The sequence below is a fragment of the Rhipicephalus sanguineus genome, chromosome 1, assembly GCF_013339695.2.
Source record: "Rhipicephalus sanguineus isolate Rsan-2018 chromosome 1, BIME_Rsan_1.4, whole genome shotgun sequence".
In the NCBI taxonomy this organism is placed as follows: Eukaryota; Metazoa; Arthropoda; class Arachnida; order Ixodida; family Ixodidae; genus Rhipicephalus; species Rhipicephalus sanguineus.
The window spans coordinates 113,028,889-113,054,003 of NC_051176.1; positions in this window are offsets into that span (position 1 = coordinate 113,028,889).

Genomic DNA, 25,115 nt, shown 5'->3' on the forward strand with positions numbered 1-25,115 from the left:
AGTCGTTTTTTCTTTCTTTCTTTCGCGAGTTCCACGTGCACTTACGCGCGCTTCAGTGCCTGAGGCAACACGATTGTTAGGACAGCCTCATTCGTCCGTATCTCTGCGCTGCCTTTCTTCCGTCTCGCTTCTCTGCTCCGTCACTGACCGTTTCTCTGCTATCAGCGTTATATTTTGCTTAGCATCGGTACGTATGTCTACTGGACCCAGATTAGCAGTGACCCCGAGTCACCGCGGCGACCTTCCATGGGTACAGCAGCTTCCTCACCCACCCAGCATGTGCATGCACTGGCGAATCTAAGCTGTTATGCCCCCACCACCTCTCCACTACCCTTCGCCCCCTCTTCTCTTTCCTGTCACTAGCCGAAGTGAGGTCAGACACGTGATGAGCGCGCGCTGTTATATTGTAACGTATTGCAAGAGGGGTCACACAAACACTGGTTTTATTATGGGCGAACTTGTGCCCAGAAAAGTAGGTGAAATAAATGAAAGAGGTCCGCTAAAGCGTTCACACAAGTGTCTCTTCCCGAACAACTTCTTCGTCGCCTCGCAGATCAGCCGCACTGTCTCGAGCCCGTGCACGAGGACGCCTCGGTGGCCACAAGAAGCGCGCGCAGGCGCGAGACATTGTAGACGCTTACATAGCGGCTCGCTGATCCTCTTGTTGAAAAGCAGTCTTTGCGGCATTAGTCCCCCTCCGAAATACGCCTCGTCCCGATGCGCGATTGGGGTGGTAACCAAAGGGGGGGGTGCTATGTTCATTATCTCTCGTAATAGGGCTTCATGCGGACAACGTGTACGACTTCTGCATGGTTTTGCCGTCTTGAGCGCCCTTGTCCTTCGGGATTACTTGCTAAGTTAAGTCCACTTAGTCGTGCGGAGAACCTTTATGGACCAAAGTAGCGTCGAAGGAGTTTGTCTGACAAGCCCGCGGCGTCGTATGGTGTCCATACCCCATACTTGATCGCCTGGCTGGTACTCCACTTCTCTGCGGCGCAGGTTGTAGTAGCTCGCGTCCTTGGATTGTTGTTGACGTATTCGGTGACGCGCCAACTGGCGTGCTTCTTCAGCTCTTTGTAGGAAGTCGTCAATGTCGGATGGCTCATAATTGTCGTTGTCGACTGGTAGCATGGCGTCGAATGTTGTAGTGACCGTACGGCCATAGACCAGCTGAAATGGTGTGACGCGAGTGGTCTCCTGTAGAGCAGTATTGTAGGCGAAAGTTGCGTAAGGCAGGATTTCGTCCCACATCTTATGCTCCATGTCGACGTACATCGAGAACATGTCAGCAATGGTGCGGTTTAGACGTTCCGTCAACCCGTTCGTTTGGGGGTGGTATGCAGTGCTTTTTCTATGACTGGTGTTAGTCATCATCATCCAGCACTGCATCAACTCAGATGTGAAGGCTGCTCCTCGATCGGTAATGACTATCGTTGGGGCGCCATGTCGGAGAACTATGTTGTGAACGAAGAACTTGGCAACTTCTGCTGCCGTTCCTCTCTCAAGGCAACCAGTTTGAGCATACCGTGTTAAATAGTCGGTCGCGACGACAATCCACCTCTTCCCTGAGGATGTCATTGGAAACGGCCCAAGAAGATCCATTCCAATTTGCCGGAATGGAGCCTCAAGTGGGTCTATGGGCTGGAGAAGGCCGGCCGTCTTTAGAGGTGGCGTTTTGCGCCTTTGACATTCGCGACATGTCTTCACATAATGCTGCACCGATGCTAACAGCTTGGGCCAGTAATATTTCAGGCGAATTCTGGCGAATGTCCGGCTGACGCCCAAGTGGCCCGACGACGGTTCATCATGACAAGCTTCTAATATTTCATGCCTCATGGCTAACGGCACAACGAGTAAGAACTTTTCCTTGTTGCGTCCGAGTTCCTCTTGTAGAGTACATTATCACGCAGACAGAATGAGGATAATGCCCTCTTAAATACACTTGGACTTGGGAGTCATGCCCTTCGAGGTACTTTATCAATGGGAGCAGTTCTGTGTCAGCTCGTTGATGCTCGGCGATATCCGAAGCTTCCACCAGACAAAGGAATGGGAAGTCGTCCTCTTCTGAAGGAGTAGAGTCCAGTGGCGAGCGCGATAAGCAGTCAGCATCGTTATGCTTCCTTCCAGACCTGTATACAACGGTAATGTCGTACTCTTGGAGTCTGAGGCTCCATCTCGCAAGTCGCCCCGACGGGTCTTTTAAGCTTGCCAGCCAGCAAAGTGAGTGGTGGTCGCTGACGGCGCGGAACGGCCTTCCGTAGAGGTATGGCCTGAACATGCTGATGGCCCATATTACTGCCAAGCACTCCTTTTCTGTCGCGGAGTAGTTTTTTTCAGCTTTTGAGAGGGTGCGGCTGGCATAAGCTATTACTTTCTCTTCTCCATTTTGCCATTGAACCAACACCGCGCCGAGACCAAGATTGCTTGCATCTGTATGGACTTCGGTATCCGCGGTCTCGTCGAAGTGAGCAAGGATCGGCGGGGCTTGTAAACGTTTCTTTAATTCATTGAAAGCTGCTTCTTGTCCCGTATGCCAAATGAATGGTTGCTCCTCTTTTGTGAGTCTGGTTAGAGGTTCGGCAATTTTCGAAAAATTTTCCACAAATCGCCTGTAGTAAGCGCATAAGCCCAGAAATCGACGCACCTCCTTCTTGTCTCTCGGCTTGGGGAATTGTGCGACGGCAGCAGTCTTGTCGGGGTCCGGACCGACACCTTCAGCACTGATTACATGACCCAGGAAAAGCAGCTTTTCAAATTCAAACTGGCACTTTTCCGGCTTAATAGTCAGGCCGGCCGATTGGATAGCCTGAAGCACTAAACGTAGTCTCTCTACGTGCTGGTCAAACGTTGCAGAAAATACTACAACATCGTCTAAGTAGACTAAGCATGACTGCCATTTGAGGCCTGAGAGGACACTGTCCATCATGCGCTGGAATGTCGCCGGCGCACAACAGAGGCCGAATGGGAGTGCTTTAAATTCATACAGGCCGTCCGGGGTTACGAAAGCAGTCTTTTCGCGGTCTCTTTCATCCACCTCAATTTGCCAATACCCGCTTTTTAAATCCAATGACGAGAAATATCTCGCGTGCCGTAGCCGATCTAATGTGTCATCAATACGCGGCAAGGGGTATACATCCCGCTTGGTCACGCTGTTAAGTTTCCGGTAATCAACACAGAATCTCAACGTGTTGTCCTTTTTCCTGACAAGAACTACTGGTGATGCCCACGGACTGTTGGACGGCTGTATGACATCGTCCTCCAGCATCTCTTGCACTTGACCCTTTATGACCTCTCGTTCTTTTGGTGAAACTCTGTACGGGTGTTGATATACTGGCCTTGTTGCGTCGTCCGTTATTATTCGGTGCTTAACGATCTGCGTGCGACGTACTTTTGACGAGGTGGAAAAACACTGTGAGAAATTTCTTATTAGGTCTTCTATGACTTTCCTTTCGGCTGGCGATAGATTTCGGCTGATCGAAACTGCTGCTCCCACATCATGCGTAGTTTCCGAAGCATGTGGCGCTGACACCAGGCTACATAAATCTGTGGCTGCAGTAAAACTGTGTAGAAAGGCGATGGCAGTGCCCTTTGCAACATGCTGAATTTCATTTCCGAAATTTGTGAGCAAAACATTGGCACACCCACCACGTAAGTGAATAATGCCCCGAGCTATGCAAATGCCTTTCTTTAGCAGTAGTTCGACGTTGCCATCCGCTATACCTTCGGAATCGACGAATGCGTCATTTCTTACGCCAACCAGCACACTGCATCGTGGTGGCACGGTTACGTCCCTATCGATAACCCGCAATGCAGTGCTCTCTACTTCCTTCTTGCTTATCGCCAGTTTCGTCGAGAAAGAAACGCTAGAATTCTGAAGGTTGATTATGGCACCGTTCGCTAGCAGGAAATCCATCCCGAGTATTACGTCTCTCGAGCATTCTGGAAGCACGATGAAATCAGCGACGTAAGTAGCACCCTGAATTTCGATTCTCGCAGTGCATCTTCCCAGAGGTGTTATAAGGTGGCCCCCAGCTGTACGTATATGTGGTCCACTCCATGGCGTCAAAACTTTCTTTAGATCCCTTGCGAACGCATAGCTTATGACTGAATAATCGGCACCAGTATCTACCAAAACGCTCAATTCACGCCCGTCCACCGTAACGCGCAAGTCTGAAGAAATTTTTTCTTTACTTATCGTGGGCGTCGTTTTCTGCTCATCGCTGCTGCCCTCCCCGTTGGGGCCTTGACGGAGGATCTTCGCTTTGTCGAACATCAGCGGCCTTGCCTCCCCAGGTCGCTGGCTTTAGTTTTCCTGCCGCGGACTCATCGAACGACGCCTTGGTGAACTTGAAGATGGGGAACTTGAACGCCGGGGGCTTGGCGATCGATAACGAGTAGGTGCTGGTGACCTTGGCTGGTGCTGAAAACTGGCCGTTGGGAATTGATGCCTCGATAGGTAATCTTGTATTTCAATGGGTCTTTCACCATTACGCGGGCATGGCGCATTTACAGAAAACCCACGCAGACCGACTCTTCGATATGGGCACATTCGGTAAAGATGTCCAGCTTCTCCGCAATGAAAACAGAGCGGCGTCCTGTCAGGTGTGCGCCACACGTCGCTTTTTCGTGGCCTCAGTTCTCCTTGAAAGGACGAGCCGTGCGAAGCCAATGGGTGGCCACTGGGGGCTGCGAACGAAGCATTGTGCACGGCGGGTTGGCGTAGAGCGTCCGCGTACGTTGGTACACGACGTTCCTGCAGCGGTTGTTCGAGCCGGATAGGTTGCGCCTCAGGTTCCGGTTGAAGAAGTGCGTGCCGAACTTCATCACGAATGATGGTGGCGAGGGTAGAAACTGTGGGCGTGACTTGTGGTTGCAGAAGCTTCTGAAGCTCTTCCTTTACAATGGATCGCACCAGTTCCCTCAGCGCTTCACTGTTGCTGCCTTGGCTCACCGAAAGGACGTCCACTGGCGCATTACTGGCATCACGGTTGTAGTGACGGGCACGCTGCTGTAGCGCCCTCTCTATGGTCGTGGCTTCAGCACGGAACTCGGCAACGGTGCGTGGGGGGTTGCGAACCAACCCTGCAAACAAGTCCTGCTTGACTCCACGCATCAGGTGGCGCAGTTTCTTTTCTTCCGTCATGTTCGCATCGGCGCGTTTGAAGAGCCGGGACTTGTCTTCGATATACATGCTGACGCTCTCGTTAGTGCGCTGGTTCCTGGATTGGAGAGCGGTTTCTGCCTTCTCTCGGCGATCGGTGCTGGCATACGCAGCGAGCAAGTGTTGTCGAAAATCTTCCCATGTTGCTATCACTGCTTCGTGATTCTCAAACCATACCCTCGCTGCATCTTCCAACGCGAAGTACACGCGGCCCAGTTTCCTTGCCTCGTCCCAGCCGTTGATCTTTGCGACCCGCTCGAAATGCTCCAACCAGTCTTCTACATCTTCGAACGCATCGCCGTGGAAGGGTTCAGGCATGCACGGTGGGGACACGATGAGTTCCGATGATGCCGCCGGGCTGGCCATCGCTCTGGAGTTGACGGCGAACGCTGCCTGTGTTGCCGGAGCAGTGGGGAGCAGTCCGAATTCAGGCGGGTCTCCTCGGAGGCGGCGGCTTGAACGCTGGTGTACTGGAGTCAGTTCGCCAGGTTCCAATCGTTGAGGATCAGGGCTCCGTTCTCTTGCGCCAAGGGGACTTCCAATCATACCCCGAACCTCCACCAGAATGTAACGTATTGCAAGGGGGGTCACACAAACACTGGTTTTATTATGGGCGAACTTGTGCCCAGAAAAGTAGGTGAAATAAATGAAAGAGTCCGCTAAAGCGTTCCACACAAGTGTCTCTTCCCGAACACACTTCTTCGTCGCCTCGCAGATCAGCCGCACTGTCTCGAGCCCGTGCACGAGGAGCGCCGCGGTGCCACAAAAAGCGCGCGCAGGCGCGAGACATTGTAGACGCTTACATAGCGGCTCGCTGATCCTCTTGTTGAAAAGCAGTCTTTGCGGCAATATTAGACAATTTTCGGGCTCGGCACCGTCGGTCCGGCAAATCCCCGAGGTTCCTCGTTCACGCTCTATGCTTCTATGCTCATTCATCCTTTCCTTGAAGTTATCTTGCTGCACTTTTTTTTTTCTCTCTCTCTCTCTGTCCTTCGTTATCGGTCACACTTTTCGACCTACTGTAACGCAGCCTCTCTCCGTTCGCCCAGGGAAACGGACAGCTTCAGCCCTCGAGGAGAGCTTTTATTTTGGCGACAGATCACATTTATTACCGGATCGCCTTCGGGGAATAAAGGAACCCACCCTCTAGACCGGCCGGCTCTGGTCCACAGTGAACTGTTACTCTCTTTGAGGTTTCTAGTACGCCGCCCTGCGTCCCGCGTTTGAAACGAAGAGCTGGAATCGGCCGCGAAATTCCTTGATTGATGCCTGGGCTCTTGCGACTCCGCGCGAGGAGGGAAGAGGTGTGTAGGAGAGCGGAGGGAGGAAGAGAGGGGGTATTGAATTCCGTGTTCGAGCAAGACGTACACACAGCGCGCCTCGGCTGTTCGTACGGATTATGGCCTGCGTGTAACTTATAGGCGTCACTGTGCTCTGTTGTCTTCCGTGTATTCGCTGTGTACTTCAGACGGCGAAAGATACGAAACGCGACCTGTATTTCAACGTGGTTCCATTTTCTCGCCAAATTTAATATATAGCTCCAACATCGAAATCTGACCTAGCGCGTTTCAACGCGGAAGCGTTTCGTGCTTTGATCTCCGGATAACCGAAGTTGCTCAGTTGTTGACAATGGGGGAAAGAACGGCCTGTGATAGCAAAAGCTTTGGCCGACCCTGGAAGTCTTTGACAGACGTAATATCATAAAAAGAAGCGAAGTATCCCATAACTCCTCAGCACTTCGGGCTCACCAGCAGAATGCCACCACCATTTAGCCACAGCGCTGAATAGAATGTCCTTGGTAGTAATTTAGGTGTACCTTAATGAATATGTAGCTTCCTCCGAATGAAATATTTGCTGCCCGCGTGAGTAGAAAAAAACAAACAATGTAGTAACATAATCACTGTATAGATGAGGTATGCTTCGCTTAATGTCACAAATCAGATTGCTTTGAACAAGCAGTATCTCCGCAAAGAAAGTCGTTATTCTCCGAAATATTCACTGCGGGCCCTTGGCAACTAAGACTGTGTCAACTGCGGACATATCTACTAGCGCGAAAAACACACAAAGGATGAGGTAAAAGACGGCAGACAGGACGCAGCGCTGCGTCCTGTCTGCCGTCTTTTGCCTCGTCCTTTGTGTGTTTTTCGCGCTAGTAGATATGTCCGCAGTTAATACGCACCAACTATCCCAACTCGCTTCTCTAATACTAAGACTGTGTCATGTACACATGCATGGTAAATACATATACAGACGGCGGTACCTTAGGCGATGACAGCAGCTCGACAGACGACAGCTCAACGCGCCATGTACGTACTTTCCTCTCGGCTGGAGCTGCCGCCTGCACTTTCCTATCGGCTGATATCTTCAGCGTGGGTTGTGGGTGGAAGCCGCTTTAGCGAGAGCCTATTCCGCTCTAATTGCAATGGCTGACAGTCCTGCATGTGATGTCTGCGGCGGAGATGAGAACATTGTGCCACTGTCATCCGATTTCCCATGAAAAGACGATGAGTGTCCAAGGGCCACATGCTACAAGATAATCGTGCACTGAGTCTGTTTTCACCAATCATCGGGCCTGAACGCAGTAAAAGCACTTTTGTGCTTTTCGAAGACGACTGGTTTGTGCGAGCGCCTTTGAGGGCGTGGGGCTGATCGCGCGCGAGTTTGCCTCTCTGTCTTCTTTCTGTTCCGCTTTCCCTTTCCCCCAAGCTTAGTGCAGCCAACTATACGCTTTTCTAAATAACGTCCCTTCTCTCTCTCTCTCCTGTCTGCTGGTCCAAAATTATTAGCGGCAGCGTAGCCACACCATCTCAAGTTCGCTTCGTTAAAGCAGGCCACTTCGAGATTCAACCAATTCAATTGAGCTTACTCCCATCATGTAGATGCGGGCAAGTTTGAGCAAAAAACGAAACTATTCGCTCGACGAAATCCCAAGCTTACATGCGCAAGCCATACAACAGAGGCTTACACGCATTCTGCATACGTGGAATAAAGAGATAAAGCACAGGTATATGAATTCACAGTTTCTACGAACGTTAAAAACACACAAGAAAGGGTTACAAGGTTATATTGGTACGTTTATTTTTGAAATCGCAGTTATTTAGTATATATTAAAGTGCAGAAAAAATCGTTCGGCTCGAACTACTTGAGTTCATGATTTCTATAGGGAAACTGTTACAACAGCTTTGAATGATATGCCTAATTTATGTCTGGAAAAATATTATAACACAAAAGGAGCTGTTGTAAAATCTTACTTTACTATCTCGTATACTGAGTGTTTACAGATGTATGCCACTATATTATAGTGCGTTCGACAAGCGAGGAAAACTGCATCGTAACAATTGGCTGTCATCCATATCGAAATCTGCAAAAGTGCATAATCAAGAAGCCTTAATTACGAAACACTTAACAAGACCCGTTAAGGTGAAATTTTCAGCGCAAACCAGGAGAGACCACAAAGAAGAGACGAGGCAACCAGGAGCGCTGTATAACAAGAAACGTTACCTCTAAGATCAGCGAGCCTCATATCATACTTTCTCTCCTCCTCTCTAACTTCTCTTCTCTTTCGCCCTTCCCCAGTGCAGGGTAGCCTAATAAGCTCAGCCCTGGTTAACCTCGCGGCCTTTATGCTTCTCCTCCTCCTACGTCTTATAATAAGAGAGGCTTTTGTATATTTGACAGTGCAGATACAGCCATATAGTTTTGCATGGTATATAGTTAGTTAGTCAGTCAGTCGGTCGGTCGGTCGGTCGGTCGGTCGGTCGGTCGGTCGGTTGGTTGGTTGGTTGTCTTACGCATTTGTGTAGCGACTGATTTTAGGCCCATGTTACATTTTTCATTGTATATCACTGGTCATCGCTCACTCAAAACTCAGTCATGTCACTCTTTGGCCACGCTTGCCCCTTGCGCCGGTAAACGCTATCACATCATGACCGAATGTGTTGATGTCATTTTCACATAATAGGATCAATAGAGGACCTAAAATGGCTTTGTCGAGGGACTTCCGAGCTTCTTGAAAAGATGAGATCGCTCTCCTTAAGCTTACACACTGAAATCTGTCTTTCAGGTAAGGCTCAATCAAAAGCAGTGGCGTGCCACGATTACTTTATAGTTGCAGTTTCTGAATCGGTATTTTATGATTAAGGTGATGGAAAGATACCTCAAGAATAAATTACTTTACTTATAGAAGGGAGAATTGGCATTCACGTGTTTGTAGCACACGGGTGCCTTTCGCTGGAACGTTCCCCTTTGAAAATTGGTGCTATTTTTGTCAACTGTGTACAAACATCGTCAGTGACTTGCACAGCGCCAAAAGCAGCTGCCTCGTGGTGCAAACGTTCTCGTTCGTGTTGCAGCATACCAAGCTGTCTTGCCCACCGGGGTGATATTTGTGCAGCTCTGTTGTTTGTCCTTGAAGACTGGAACAATGCCCATCACCCTCTACTGCAATGCCTCAAGAGGTCAGCATCAGAGGACAGACAAGCATATCACCATAGGTTATGACGGCGCCGAGAGAACAGTACAGGGCAGGAGGAATTGCTTCGCCCTGTCCATTGAGTTCATAGGAAATTATTTCAGTGTAAAAGAATGTCATATGGTCATCGAGTGGTGCATTTATCGGTCAGCCCTTATAAAGCAGTATTTGAACGCACTTGAATGAGTGTGCTTGGTATACTTATACAGCGTTTTGCCGCTCTCTTGTATGTCATTAACCCTTTCAGCCCTGGATTTTTTATTTTGGCCGGAGACATTTTTTGCGCGTGTTTTCCTAAGGGTTAGGACCTCAGAAGACCAAAAACGAAAAATTGAGCCAGTGGTGCAAGTATTTATGGATTAATTAGCATGTAATCAAATTAGGTCATCAGGGCTCAGTGGTTGTGAAATTAGGAAAATGGTTTCTTTATTTCTGCTACTCACTAGAGTACACAAAATGTGAACCACGCCTCATTTTTCAGTGTGGTGCTCCTTGAAACAGCTTCTGTACGACGTCCCGAAAACGGCGCTTAGCCGCCTCACCTGACCCGCCTCGGCGTCACCCATGACACCGGTCAAGCTTTTTCTTCTTTGTGGCTCCCAGCTCCGCAAATATGTCGCAACTTTGGTGTCAATCACAGTGGGGATCATTGAAGAATTATTTCCCCAAGGATGAGCAGTTTTGGTTTCATTCCCGAGGTGCTAGGGGAACTTTTGTGCGGTGTCGTCAATTGACGACGCCAGGGCCGAAAGGGTTAATGTAGGAGTCAACATCTGGCTGGCTTTACGGCTAGTGAAACCACGTCTAAGAAAAAAAGTGTACTCTACTATACGTTATAAATGGAGAACGTCCTGCAAACTGCCTCATTCGATAATAATTGTATTGATGTAGAAAGATTCCTGTTTTGACCAGGTTTTCCTTGTAAGCTTTACTTCCATAACTTACGCTTGTTCGTCGGTGTACGGAAAATATATTACGCAAATAGGGATTCTGCTTTAACGCTTTACAGCTTCAATAAACCACCTCGCATGAATCGCTGGAATTTCATTTCCTCGCTAAATAGTGCATCAGATTTCGCAAAGCAGGCGCCAGCCGATTACTAAAGAGAACACTTCCGCGCTCCCTGCGACAGGTAAGTCGATCTTAACGTTCCTTCCTTCCCGACCACTGGTTACTTTTTTTGCCCCTCTTCCTTTCCGGCCGACTGAGATTACTTTCCCCTAACCAAAGGAGGGCGACAGCGCTCGTCGCCTGTCGAAGTGTGCAAGAAATTTACGACAGCGCCCTTGAAGCTCGACCAAGAGGCTCAGCGTTCGGAAGCGCCTTGGTTCGTGTTTCTTTACTCTCATCTTTCATCCCTCTTGAGATCTCGGAGCTTGGGAACCCAACACCACTGTTCTCATGTTGCGTACTTTCTTTCGAGGTTCTTCATTTTTCTTTTGCTAGAATTTTGTTTTCTTCGATCACTTTTTTCCCTGGCCGCATACTTGGATGGTTATTCGATGGCATTAGTTCGCCAAAAGCTCTCCCGAGGATACCGGGAGCGCATCTTCGATCTCAGAGCGTCTTCTTCTCAGCGGGTAAATACCCAACCGGCGGTGCTTTTACTCCAACGCCCTGCCGAAACATGAAGTGGAGACTTCACGCTATGACCGCTTTCTTTTTCTGTAACGTCTTTATTTATGTGTGGTCATATTTTATACGTGGCAGGTTCGGTCCCTGCCCGCGGCAAGTTGTCTTTTCGTCCACTTTTCTTTATTCGCATCTGTATCACAATTACTGCAATACATTCAAAACCAGTATACAATTAACCTCCCCTATACCTTCATCGGCTTCGTTATCGGCTGGTTTTCATTAACGTATATCTGGTCAGTGACTTGTAGGAAGCAAGTCATTGTTGGCATTGGTACATGTTCGGGAAACTCGGCCCATGCCGCCCTTCTTGTACTCTTGTCTTTTGCGTTCTCGTTATTTTCCCTGTTTTTTTAGCGTTCCCGCAATTATTCTGCTTTCTTTTATATATACACGAGCACTCTTTCAATCTATGTCTGACTTAACGTCAATTCTGGTTAGTCTGCTAACGTTTCTTTTCGAATATCGGGGGCCGACTTTTTGCAGCAGTTGCTACCAAATTATTGTTTTTTTTACGTATTCATGCTGAGAAAGTGCTGCGTGTTCTTCTCCTCTTCTTTTCTGCTGTCATGGTTTCCCACATTTCCCAAATTTTCTAGTAATTTCATTACTTTCGCCCGCGCGTAATCCGCAAAACAGGCTTCCACAGCAGAGATGTAATATCAGATGAGCACATTATGTAAAAGGTCGATGGTTAAATTTTGAGCCCACGTGTTCTAATCTCGTAACCTTACCCAGTCAGCGCTCAAGGCTTGACTGCTTGATAGAAAAATTCAGAACTACAGCCATTATTAGGGTACTCGGTCCCAAAGCCTGCCAGTAAATCCGTTTAAGTAAATCTGAAGTCATACTTATTTGCCTGCTATATACATCAGGAGGCTGAAGGAAGCGACAGTGCCATAAGAATTTTCACGAGCCTATGCGTTCCAATTACATAAGCGTCAGTCCTCACCATATCCGAATAAGAATCTATTTAGAAGCATATAAAAAAATCTTTCTTTACATTCTGTGTCTCAAACAACTAGCCGCAACAACAAAATGAAGACATTATATGAACTGTTACAGTTAGTTCTGAGAGTAAGCACACCGGCAAAACGCACTTCCATTTGTGAAACAAAATAACAGGAAAAAAAGAAAAAGTTTGTTCCACGTCTCCATGGACGTAAGCGGGGCTTTCTGTGAATATTATGAGTGAGTTCCTAACCCCACTTAACGAATTTTGAGGACGCTAATCTCACAACTTCTGTTTGTCTCAGGACTGCCATAATAGACGGACGCACCTTAGGTACAAATATAAGTTTATAATTTACTCATCCTTACACTTACTACGGGCCACCATTAAATTAGAAACCTGAAATATTAGCATGAGTATAAAGGACCATGTCCATTACTAAAAGAAACATTAATCATTCGTAAGTGACCATGTAACGCTGAACACACTCGAGCTGTGGGCGACAGATGATAAAACTTGCATCGAAAGGCAGGTCAAACAAGGCATTAACTACGTAAAAAGGCACAACAGCCCGTTTCCCTCAATCGACGGTTGGCCCAGTCAATCCTTAAGAAATATATCGAATCATATTAGCGCCTTTACACCGTAATTTATGTTTCAATGTAGTCACAATTTTCATTCTAAGCAAGGTACAGACGTTGCCAAGACTTTTCATTTAGGTTACAAGTAATGCGTGAAAAAAAAAAAAAACATCAGTTCATTTAAAACGTGGGCACTAAAATATGCTCAATTCTACAATAACTATTTAATGTCGATTAAATAATTTATTGTCGATATATCACAGCGTTTTCAATACAAATACGTATGACTCCCAGCTCCTAAGAGAAGTACATGTATTCGCAGGAACGAGCGGCATACGGTAAATAGACGTCGTATAAGAGAACGCCTTTGAGAGCACGAATTCGTTTAATTTGCCTCCATAAAAGATGGCAACCATAGCAACCGCACGCTCCGCGGTATTTCGGGCTAATGCCACAACGCGCGTGGGACACTCAGCTAACTGCTTGCCAAATCTTGGGTGTTCTATGCGTTCAAGCGGAGGTTGCATTAATCGACCTTATTTATAGTTTCAGTGCCATACGGAAGATTATTAGCTGCGGCTGTATAGCCTCTAGAGAGCTCGTTAAACAAACTTCCTGCAGGGTCTCCCCGGTCTTGCGTTCGAGTTCTTCCTAATGTATCGCTCACCCCACGCAATTCCACTAAGATGCATGTGTATATACGTAAGTGCGTCCTCGACGGCGAAAGTCGTCACTCGTGGGCATTATCGTTTTTTTCTTGACGGGCAGACTGGTTGAACTCTCAGCTTCACTGGTGGGAAGACGAGTACTTTCGCCTACGGCCATGTACACTCTGAATCCGGTAGCCGGCCCCTAAGGGGGGAGTGAGCGTCGTCTCCGGATCAAAATAAAGTTCTTTGCCAGCCTGTAGCCGTATCAGACGTGCACGTTTTCGCAATTTTCGTGTACGTATGAATGAAGGTTGCAACCATAAGAAAACTGCCGTTTCTAGAAATGTGCATGTTCGAGATGGTCGCTGTTAATTTAAAACCCGCTCTAAACACGGTAACTTATACGTGCACACTTTCACGCCTATGTATACACGTAAAGGGATGTTAGATTGCTAACGATTGTGGCGCTTATGTAGGAGACGAATACAGTTCTTTGAGGGGGTTGCTTTACGGAAGTAGCATGTGAATTATGGCAATGTGAAATTTAGCATACGAGCTTGTTAAGGCGCCAGCCAAGCGTAGCAAACTACATTTAACTGCACTTCACCGCCCCCCCCCCCTCCACCCCTTTCCAATAGTTTGCAAATTCATCAAGTCGGCGCTCTTCGATTCTCGCGCTCCGTCGTTGTCTGACCGCTCCTCCACAAACTTGATCTCGCCCCCACAGCGTCTGTCGCGGGTGGGAACCGTATAATTAAATCGCAGAATGACGCAGACGGCGTCCTTTATTTTAGCATGGAGTTTCCCTATAAATGCTATCGCCATAAAATGGGTGCTTTGTGATGCCATAACAGTGTGCCTACATACAATCTATAACTGTCGTCGTACTATGCAAATTATATTCTCGTTATCTGTTCTAATAGAGTTTTTTTTTTAATTGGCGGCAGCATGCCCTACGGCATAAATAAAACTCACAGGGTCCCTTATGCATTCCCCAAAGACGACTTGAAGGCGGGAGCAATTTTCTTCTTTTTTTCTCAGTCAATGTATTGATCTTGATGCAAGTTCAAGATGTAATTCTACGTCGAAAATACGATGCCCCACAGAAGCCGCACTTATAGCTCATATGTGCACAAAAATGCACCTATAGTTCAGCACTGTATGCTTTCCAGAAGCGTAGCATAGGTCACGTAGACTATACAGGGTGCCCCAGCTAACTCTAGTCGAGTTTAAAAATGTGCCGACGCTCTTTACGTAACCAAATGCATGGAGTAAGGCACACTGCTTTTTTGTGTGTTCTGCGTAATTGGTCAGGTCGGCAAAATTAATTAAAGGGACTGTCTACCGTCCTTCGTCGCTTTTCTGTTTTGTACCGCAATAGAAAGCGTACCGTGTGAAGTGTCCAACCTTGCAGCGGTTTCTCTGGAAAGTGAGTAGAAATTTTTGAAACAGAATTTTTCGATCTGCGTTTGGTCTTCTGCCATTGGTGTGAAACATGTCCACAACACTGTTTGGTGGACGCAATGACGATTGTATAGTGCCGGTGAAAATTAAAACCGAAAGCACATGTGATTTCTGTAGGATTACTTTATTTTCGTTGAACACTATTGTAATGAATGTAACAGTCGTTTTCAGCACGCTAGCGGTTAAATGAAGCCTTATTATATGATTACAGAACACTTGTTTTGCTGTAATCACAGTCTGCGCGTTTATTTTAGCACTGCTGCGGCAATCCAAGCCAAGTTGATTCATCAAAAAGAGACAGTACATGCGCTCCTTCACAGCGCAGCACATGTGAGACATCCTAACAACAATACAGCGGCACGGTACGACCAGTGCGGAGAGCCGCGTAGCATAGCGCATGAGTTGAAGCAGACGAAATCGAAGACGGCGCCGCAAGCAGCGCCACCGGGTGCCTTTTTGGATGCGTGAGAAAACAAAAACAAAAAAATTACTCTGACGTAATTGAAAGGTGCCTCAAGTAAGTAAAATACAATTTCAAATCATACATGTTTGTTTTTAAGCAAAATGAGTCTACATGCGAGGATGTCTTGTCCTACCAGTAGATTGAACTACATCGCCGTTGGGTGACGCTAGCGGTCATTCTTTCACGATTTTCAACATCAAATTAAAAATATAATTCCTTTTTTATTGGGCAAAAGCATGCTCGTTGCCACCGATGTGACGAACGATCTTCTCATTTTCACCAGAATCGGAAAAATTTTTCCGAGCGGTAGACAGTCCCTTTAAATAACTTCTAAAGCAACTAATCTGGGCAAAAAATTCACTTAGAAAGCTGTAGATCGGTTGACAAAGCTCGCGCTTAGACGCCGGCTATCTATTAAGCATTCGAGTTTTCCCGCTTATGTCAAAGGCCCGCGAAATGCAAAAAAAAAAAAAAATACCACGTGATACGCCCGCTTGCGCAATATATTGCAGTGTTTCCTAGCGTTCCGCGTACAAACGATATGCTTCCCTCGCCGCTGTTCATGACAGCGATAAGCACACGCCGCGGTTATCGCTTGTGCTGCCGCTAGTATCAGGGGCGTCATCGCACAGCCAACGCCAACGACGCTGTCTTGTCGCATGTTAAGCCGCAGCCCACGTGGATAGTAAGGAGCACTGCAATTACGGTGCGCAAGCGGCATGTCACGTGGTATTATTTTTTATTTTTTAGGTGCGAAGCAGCTTTTGCTCGGGGCTGTGTCCGCCGGTGGCGTCCGCGCTCCACTGCGCATGCGCCTTCTCTCTCTCCCCCTATCCTCCTTTACGCAGGTGTTCGGTCGCCTTCTCTCTTCTCCTCCCCCGCGCTGCAGCCGCGGCGCAACCTCTCCTCCCACGTGATACAGCATACAGCCGCGCCGCAGCCAAATACAGCGTGTAACCCACTCCCTCCTCTCCCTCCCCCATTTCATGTCTATATAAGCGCGTGCGCTCGGTCGGCTTCCGTCATTCTCTCTTCGCTGCCGTTCAGATGAGCTGTAACGTCAACGTCGGCGGCAGTTAAAGCAGCACTCCAACCTCTGCCGAGATCGAGATCGTCGCGGAGCAGCAGCGCAGGGCTCGCGATGCCGAACGCAAACGGCTGCGCAGGTCTGAGACAGACAGCTCCAGTCGATCTTGATCGTTTCCGTTACGTTCACTCGACGCTAACGGAAAGCAACGCACAAACACAACGCCATGATAACACAAACACTGAATACAAACCTCACACACTAACGGAAACGCCGAGTGAAAGTAACGGAAACTTGGTGTGCGCCCCCAATGCTGCTTCGCATCCCCTCATGGTTCCCTTGAGTGGGAGATGGTGTAATTTTTTTTCCATTTCGCGTTGTCACTTGTCCCGTTAATCGGGATGGCAATCGCCGGGCGGATTCCAAGGGCGGACGTATCGGCCCCCCGAAACGCACCACGAAAGCGTGGACAATTTAGAGTTGGTCCTTTGGTGCGCCAGCGAACGCCGGTTGTGGTCCAAAGACCGAGTCAGAGCCGAGAGTCGATAACACAAACGAAAACGAAATATATTCTCAGTTAAGGCAATACAAATATCACAAACACGTGCACACTCGGCTGGTACCAGTTACAGCTTCACAATATAACTCAGATGTGTTTACACAACGGGAGCTAAACAAACAGATCACACGCTCCGAATGCAATCGCATGCATTACAACTATTCAACGACAGTCCTGAATAAACAATGGCGTATCCAGTCCACAATACTTGGACGGTAATCGAATGCTTCTCTTCAAGGAAACACTCACGCTAGCTCCAGCGTTGATCGTCGTGACTTGTCACGGCTCACACGGTGTCGTCATCGGATTCTTCCAGATCGACGATCGACTGACCGCACACCATCATAAACACGTCTTCTTTGGCTAACGGAGCCACACTTCGCCTAACTTCACTATCACCGGGCCACTCCTTCACTACTTCACTACTCGACTCCTTCACTGACTGCCTCGTCGTTTGCACGCTTTTATCCCTTCTCCCCCAATTTCTAGAAGCGTCGGGAGGGTTCTTCGGCGTGCAGTACAGCTAAACCTGGGGAAAGGGCGAGAGCTTTCTCGTAGGTTCGAATCGCGGCGGCGTCATCGGCGATGCGTCACCCTACTCTTCCAGACGTTTCCAGGCATTGCTGGGCGTTTGATCGAGTTGTCTCCGTCTGGCTCGAGTGGGTGAGGAGGATGCGGCGCGCCGGCGTCTTTTGATGCTTGTTTTTTTCGCCGTCCGCGCTTCTTGGTGGCGCGACTCGCGCCGTTCTGTCGCGCAGCCGTTTGAAAGCGGCCGCGCGCGTGCTTTATTAAGCGCTAATCTGTGACACGCGTGCATCTGCAGAAAGCAGAAAAACACTAATACTTATTAGTCAGAAAGTTATAAACTGTCTACTAGGACGTTTTGCAAAGCGATCCACACCTTTCTAGTTGGAATTTTTCGCCAAGCGTCGTTGCTTTAGATTTATCTTTGCATAATTAACCAATTAAGCAGAACACACAAAATAGTGTGCCTTACTCCATGCAGTAGTGAGCAACGTGCATTTGGTCGCGTCATGATGAAGTGCGTCTGCATATTTTTAAAATCTGACTACAGTTTACCCGGGACACCCTGCATAGACAGAACAACAAATTCCCTCGGTCATATACTGCATTTTCAATACGCTGAATAAAAATATCATAAGAGGCACATATACCACATTATACAGAGTCAGTATAAGAGTAAAATGTCCACACACTCAGACATTCCGTGGTAAAATGCCCACACACTCAGACATTTCATGTATAATTACTTTCTGGCTTCCTGTGACGTTTACCTAGTAAAAATACTAATGATGCTCGAATATTTTCGTGTAGTGGCTGTTCACTACCAACTGCGATATCAGGAAGACTACAGAACAAGTGTATTCTGTAGTCTTCGGTTAATCTGACGACGTTAGGTTACACTTCCATCATATATAAATATGCGATCAAAGGATGTCGTATAATGCTGAAGCCAATGGGGAAAGAGTCCGGAAATCGTCTAGCCAAGTCGCTGCCCTTGCTGCAAGATGACGTGAAGAAAAGCTAGTTTCCTGCACTCGATACTCCTGTATTTAAAGTGCGCGTGAAAGATAACTTGTGCAATCAGCCACCTAGACAGCAGCAGACCATCACATATATATCCCTGTTTGTCAAGCTTCACTGCAAACGAATTTAGTATAATATTGCACAGCAAAACTCGCGGCCAATACGTTTACACAAATTACTACGCTCCCTCTGCTAACGCATTGCGTTGCAGCGACAATGGCTAAGCAATTTCAAGGAAAAACACCGCACATGAGCTTTAGGCGCACATTGTAGTGTTCAAAATTCAGCGGCAAATTACAGAAGCTAAAATGAGCTTCTGAAATACCGAGTTTGCAATGTACAACTGTAAAGACTGTGGCAGCGCTGATGACATCGAAGTCTGACCAATGAGAATAACTTACCGAGATTGGATATCCTGCCTTAACCACTTGGACGATGACTACAGCAATCTCGAATAATCAATGGTTCTTCGCCGTCACCACGCTTCTCTATAGGCATAATTCAGTGCAACGGTCCCACTCAAAAGTTGGCTTCTTGAAACCACCTCCAAAAGCATTGTACAGTCAAGAGCAAAATTCTACAGCTGAACTTTACAATGGCGGTAAATCGGGCTAACCGGTTGCCTCTATATGTTTGCATCGTTTGTCTCTGATTTTACGATGAAAATTCTGAAGACTGTGGGAACGCGTGCGAAAGCACGCGTTCCCACGATATACGGTAGAGTTACTGTACTCTACTAAATACAGTAACTAAATGCAGTTACTAAATGCAGTAACTCTATGCGAAACTCCATCGCAGTGCCTTCTGGCGGCTGTATGGCTACGGTTCGAGAGTGTGTACGAATTTACCTTGGTGTGTACCGAGCACACGCGTCCTTTTCCACCTGCCAGTCTGTTGGTCCAATTCAATTTCTCAAGGATGAGGGCAGGCTCGGGAGAAAAGTGACGTTTGTCACTTGAGGAGAACCCGAGCCTCCCTCGCTCACTTCAACCGCGCGCGCACCTGAACGCAGAATAAAGCAAGGTAACACCTTTGCAATCGCCGTTGAAGCTTCCGGGCGATGATATCCGGGCGAAAGTACCTCGTTTTTACAACTGAAGTGCCTTCGGCACGGTATATTCTAGCTAGGCGCTTCTAGAGTGACTGCAAAAGTGGCACCTTGCGCACTTACGCGTGTTCCGACACACGCGCGGTTGAACCGAGCGAACGAGCAGGCTGACGGGTAGAAAATGACGCGCGTGCGTGAGAAAGCGTATCGATGCAGTTTTGCACGCGTTCCCGTAGTCTCTAAAATTTTGCGGCCGACTGTAAAGCCGTCAACACGCTTAATACGAACGCTCCGCGGTCTGGCCGCAACGGCTTGTACTGACGCCTGCGCCGCGAAGTGTATCTCGGTATGTTTGTAGCAGCTGACGAGCGCTGCTCGATTTGACTGGTCGACTTGACTTTCGCTCGTGTCTAACCGGCGGTGAAACTGCGTTCACTATCGTCAGCCACCGCAAACATGCCGATCAACACTTCGTGACACTGGCCCAGTCCAAACCATACCAGGCCAGGCTGCGGAGCGTTCGTGTCAGGCGTACTGACGGCTGTACTACATTGCTTTGACGCGTGTATGTATGTGTGCACAAGCGACGTTGCGCAAGACGCGAAAATATCGATGGCATCAAACGAAAACACCGCGCAATGGCACTGCTCCGCAAGCTACAACCTGCAAATCTTCCCGGCATGCACCTCGAACTCCTTCGATATACATATATGTTATACCGCACGTCCCAGGTCTACATGTTGCATTTTATTTATATCATGGACGGCTGTCAATTTCGTAAACGGAACATGACGCTATAACAACTAACAACTCCGAATGTATCGTGTACCGCGTAGTTAGGTGGGAGAGCTTCGTGAAGCCCGCATACCGCGAGTTTTCTTGCCGAAAGGTTGTAAATGGCGCGATTAAGATCGAGCGCTAACGTCCCGGTCGCCTACAGGCCCTCGAAAACCTAGATAATCCGCGTTATCCTTGCCGGGCGAATGCGCGCCACATATGAGATATATGACGTGCAGGTGCGAACAGCAGCAGCTCTGAAAGTTCAGTAACGTATTAAAGCTGCAGTGCCGACTACGTGCTACCTTTCCATGCTTGTCAATCTTCTAGAGGCATGGAAGATGGGCGCTGGCGCTAGTTATGTCTCTAAAACCTCAGAGTCGGCTCTAAGGCTTATGAGCAAGTGCTAACTTTAGTAAGACTACGTGGAATATAATGATACTCAAATTAGTTATTTGAGCAGCTCCTAAGAATAAGCTAAGCAGTGAGTGCAAGATAGAGTCTCCTTCACTGGATGCACCATGCAGCTGAAAAAAAAAAATGTGCAGAAAACGTCAAGCATGACTCTCAACATAAGCAAATAGCCGAACTCGTCGTTAAGGCTATTTTGTTTATTCCAAGAATTATACACTTGAAGGCGTACATTCGTTGCAGTATTCAGGCAGCGCTTGTTGTTTCATTACTTAGACGCACCATTTCGCGCTACAGCAAGTGCGTCCTATACAGTTGTGGCGGTTTGGGCGTGTTGGTATGACATGACCAATAAATTCTAAGCGCACAAACAAACGACGACAAAAAATACGTATGACAGACAGGCGCTGAGTTTCAACACTGATTAAGACTGATCGCATGAGCTTGTATGTGTGCATGAAATGCACGGTACATGAGTGTTTCCAGCGTTTTCACACTCAGCTCCAATCGGAATCGGGCACAATTACAATTATTGCTTCTAAATCACGCTGTTTCACAGTTTACATACTGCTTACAGCGACGTGAACCAATCAAAAAAGAGTAAGGCAGCTTTGCACTAGTGATGCCAAGCCTGAGGTTTTTATTTTCTCTCTTCCTTTCTTTTTCTCTCTTTGTTTTTTTCTGTGCGCTTTTCGTCTCTGTTCATTTGTATTTCTTTCTCTCTCTCTCTTTATCTACCTATTCCTTTCTCTTTCTCGCTCTTTCTATCTTTCTCTCTATTTCTCGATTCCACTTTCTTCTCTCTCTTTTCCCTTTCTTTCTCTCTCTTTCTCTTTCTTTCTACGCCATGCTTTACTCCCTCCTCCTTTCCCTCCTCTTCACCCTCACTTTCATAACGCCCTCTTTACTATACTATACTAGACAAAGCTATGCTATGCGCTGCTATAGCGTGCCTGGAGAGCCGAGTGGTTACGACGCCCGCCTCCGGATCGTTGGTACGCGGGTTCGAATCCCGCCTTTCCAATAACTTCTCTCTTTCTTTCTCTCTCTGTGCTCGTTTCTCTCGCCCATCAGAGTTATTGCATCCAACGCCGAAGAAATCGGCGCACGTGTTCTGGCATCGAAGGATAAGAGGACGAAGAGAGCGCGTGCCGGTACAAATCGGCTCACGTCCTTTGGGAACGAAGAAGAAGATTAAGAGGACGGAGAGAGCGCGTGCTGGTCACTCTTTCTTGATGGCAGTCCTATCCCTCAGCTACCTCGACTCCGTGTTTTAGGCCTCCACATTCAGTCTGATGGCAGGGCCTCGCACACAACAGACCGTCTGACTCAGCAGATTGAATAACAAGAGGAAGAAGACTTCTATTTGGAGTGAGCGCGCGCTCAATATGACACAGTTGGCTATGTTATATGTGGTTTTGCCTGCGTTAATATCAAGGCGCTCGAAGAACAAGAGGAAGAAGACTTCTCTTTGGCGCGAACGCGCGCTCAGGTGGGTATGCTTATGTGGTTTTGCCGGCGTTACGCCAAGCTACGACGGTCGCATACGATCACAGCCTACGACAGCCCGGCCCCTTAAAGTGCTCCGCACTTAATAATATATTTTATCTTGAAAGAGAACAGACAAGCGCGCAGACGCCCATTATGGCTGCAAGGACATTTGCCGCCTTCAACGTGGGAGGTGCTGGGTTCAATTCCCAGTGCTGCCGGGCACCCACCGGTTTTCCCAAAGGGGATATAGGTACCCCGGCCTGGCGCTAGAGTAGTGTTGTGGGTACTCGTATCTCGAGAAGGTGGCCTCTCCTTTCCCCTCTTCTTTCACTCCCCTTTCTCTGCCCCCAACTACGTAGTGCTGGGGGCAGGGCGGCGCTGGGTTGCAGAAGTAAGCGCCTTTCCTCTCCTAAAACCACCACTCCACACTTCATGTCCCAGAACTCACTGAGCGGCCCTTAAAAAGGCACTAAATGGAAATAATAAGCCTGGTTAATTCATGAATTCTTAAATTCAGTATCACCGTGTTTTACATGCGATTATCTAACTTTGTTACATAAAAAAATTTCCGCCGGTTGTCCCGCTGCTGATCCCCGATTTTCATTTCCATTGCCAAAACGGAAGAGTTGGCGTAATTTACATGTGACATTTCTCTCTCTACCACTCACTGTGCCAATGCTGACGTTACCGTCCATGATGACGCAACAGAGAGATACCGTATAGTCTAAAATGAGCGGTTCAACTTCGAATTTCCATTTTCGCCCCGTCCTCTCTTATATACGAAAGCTCTGTCATCGTTACGAATCAAGATTTTACTATTGTAGACGCCTAACCTTTTCAATCTGCGTTGGCTTCATATTTTTCTTTAATATCTCTTGATGGTACGTGCGACGGCGTGCTGTAGAGTGTCCTGCACTATGGGGCTAAATTTCACAAAGTAAGAACAGATTACTTCTTGTGTAAACAAGCCGACCTCTTACACGGGGGCACCGTCCATTACAGTAGTGCTGCTGTTACAATATCATAGAAAAAAATCACATGTTTCGTTACGCGTTCGCCTAAGACGACTCTAAGGCGAAATCCATCTTCTTTTTTTTAATCCTGGTCGAGACGGCTGCATTTAGACGAAAGCAAAATCCTAGAGGCCCGTGCTCATTTGATTCCTCCACTACGGCTTTCTCATAATCACATCGTCGTCTGTGGACGTCAAACACCAGCAATTATTATCTTCTTTTTCTTCTCGGCCATTTGTACTGATCACCCCCCCCCCCCTCCACGGAAGCTCTCTGCACCTAACGTGGTTTTACATTGCCTCCGGGATCGGCCCACCTTTAACCAAACGAAGATATCGTATGATGACGTCATGATGGCGTCATGATGGCGTCACAGTTACGTGACAAATTCGACGACCTGCGACGTCGTCAGGACATAATATCTGATCACGTGTTGTGTACGTTTCGTGTTGATGCCGACGGTCACTTTTAGCGTTTGATGAAAGATCTAAGGTTTTCGCCGTAATAAATATTTATTACGCCATAGAAACACGCCGCAGTGGCACAGTGGCTACGGAATTCTTCTACAGAGCACAAAATTGATGGTTAGATTGTCGACTATGGCTAGCGCATTTAGATGGAGATGCTCTGCAAGAACTTTTGTGAACCGCAGATTGATGTGCTGTGACGAACACCGGGCGCTCAACATTCAGACTGAGCCCATTCCTATACGGCGTCTCTCATAGTTCATGAGCAGTTTCAGGACGTCAAACCTCATTTTGAAAGCAAGCTTTGTTCCTCATAATATACCACCACAAAGGTATAATATGAGAATACCACAAAAGCATATCAAGCACCACGCGCGCTTGGTACTTTATATTGATGTGATCGGGTTTCACCCACAAAAAAAAACTGTTACCATCGCTCGGCACCGCTATGTTTGGAAAATGTCTCGATTGTTTAAGACTACTCTGATAAGATTGCGTGCACTACACGAATAGTCGAGTTTATTCTGGAGCTCAAATGAGCCCCAGCGATAATGCTGGAATATTCAATCATTCATGTATAAAAGACGACGCGTTCCGCCGACGATCAGATTAGCGACGGCCGACGACTGTGATCGCGGCAGTCATTGTACAGCGTGCATTTCTTGTACTTTTGAGTTTTCAATTCCTGGCATAGGCGTGCGCAGGGTTCCCCATTAGGGGGGAGGGGGCGGGGGCGAAGTCTCACCTCAACCTCCCCCCCCCCCACCCTTCCTTTGGTCGAGTTCGAAAAAACACACGCTGCGCAGCGGATGCAATAATCAAAATGAAGTGACGACGTGCTTCACACAACGGCCCGCCTTTGGTACCTGGCATTCCGGGCCCAGAAATGGGAAAGCAAACAGCTCTTGGAACGCAACATCAGTGGTACTCGGCTGTCATTATAGTAAAAAACTTGCATGACCATAACCTTGCACTTTAAAGAACAACGGGATAGATACATGTAGTAGAGCTATGGGGCAGACTTGACACCCCCCCCCCCTTCAGATGATTGAGGCGGGGGGGGGGGGGGAGGCTCGTGCTCACGCCTATGAATCCTGGGCACAAGTTTGCGCAATAAAGAGTTTCGTATTTACCGGTCCTACTGCAGCCTTCTTCACCTTCATAACTACGTGACGCTGAATACGCATACATTTTTTTTCTCTTTTGTGCCAACCTTGCCGGTGCCGCAGGATCGACTCGCTCGTGGCATCCGCTGTATTAGATACCTTCATATGTAGATGACCCCTGTATTCTCTGTGTTGGAAGCGATCAATCGGGGATGAAAACTGTACCATTAGGATTAGTGTCATATATTCAGTTAAATGTCTGAATTGACAGTAACGGTAAAATTTGGTTATAGA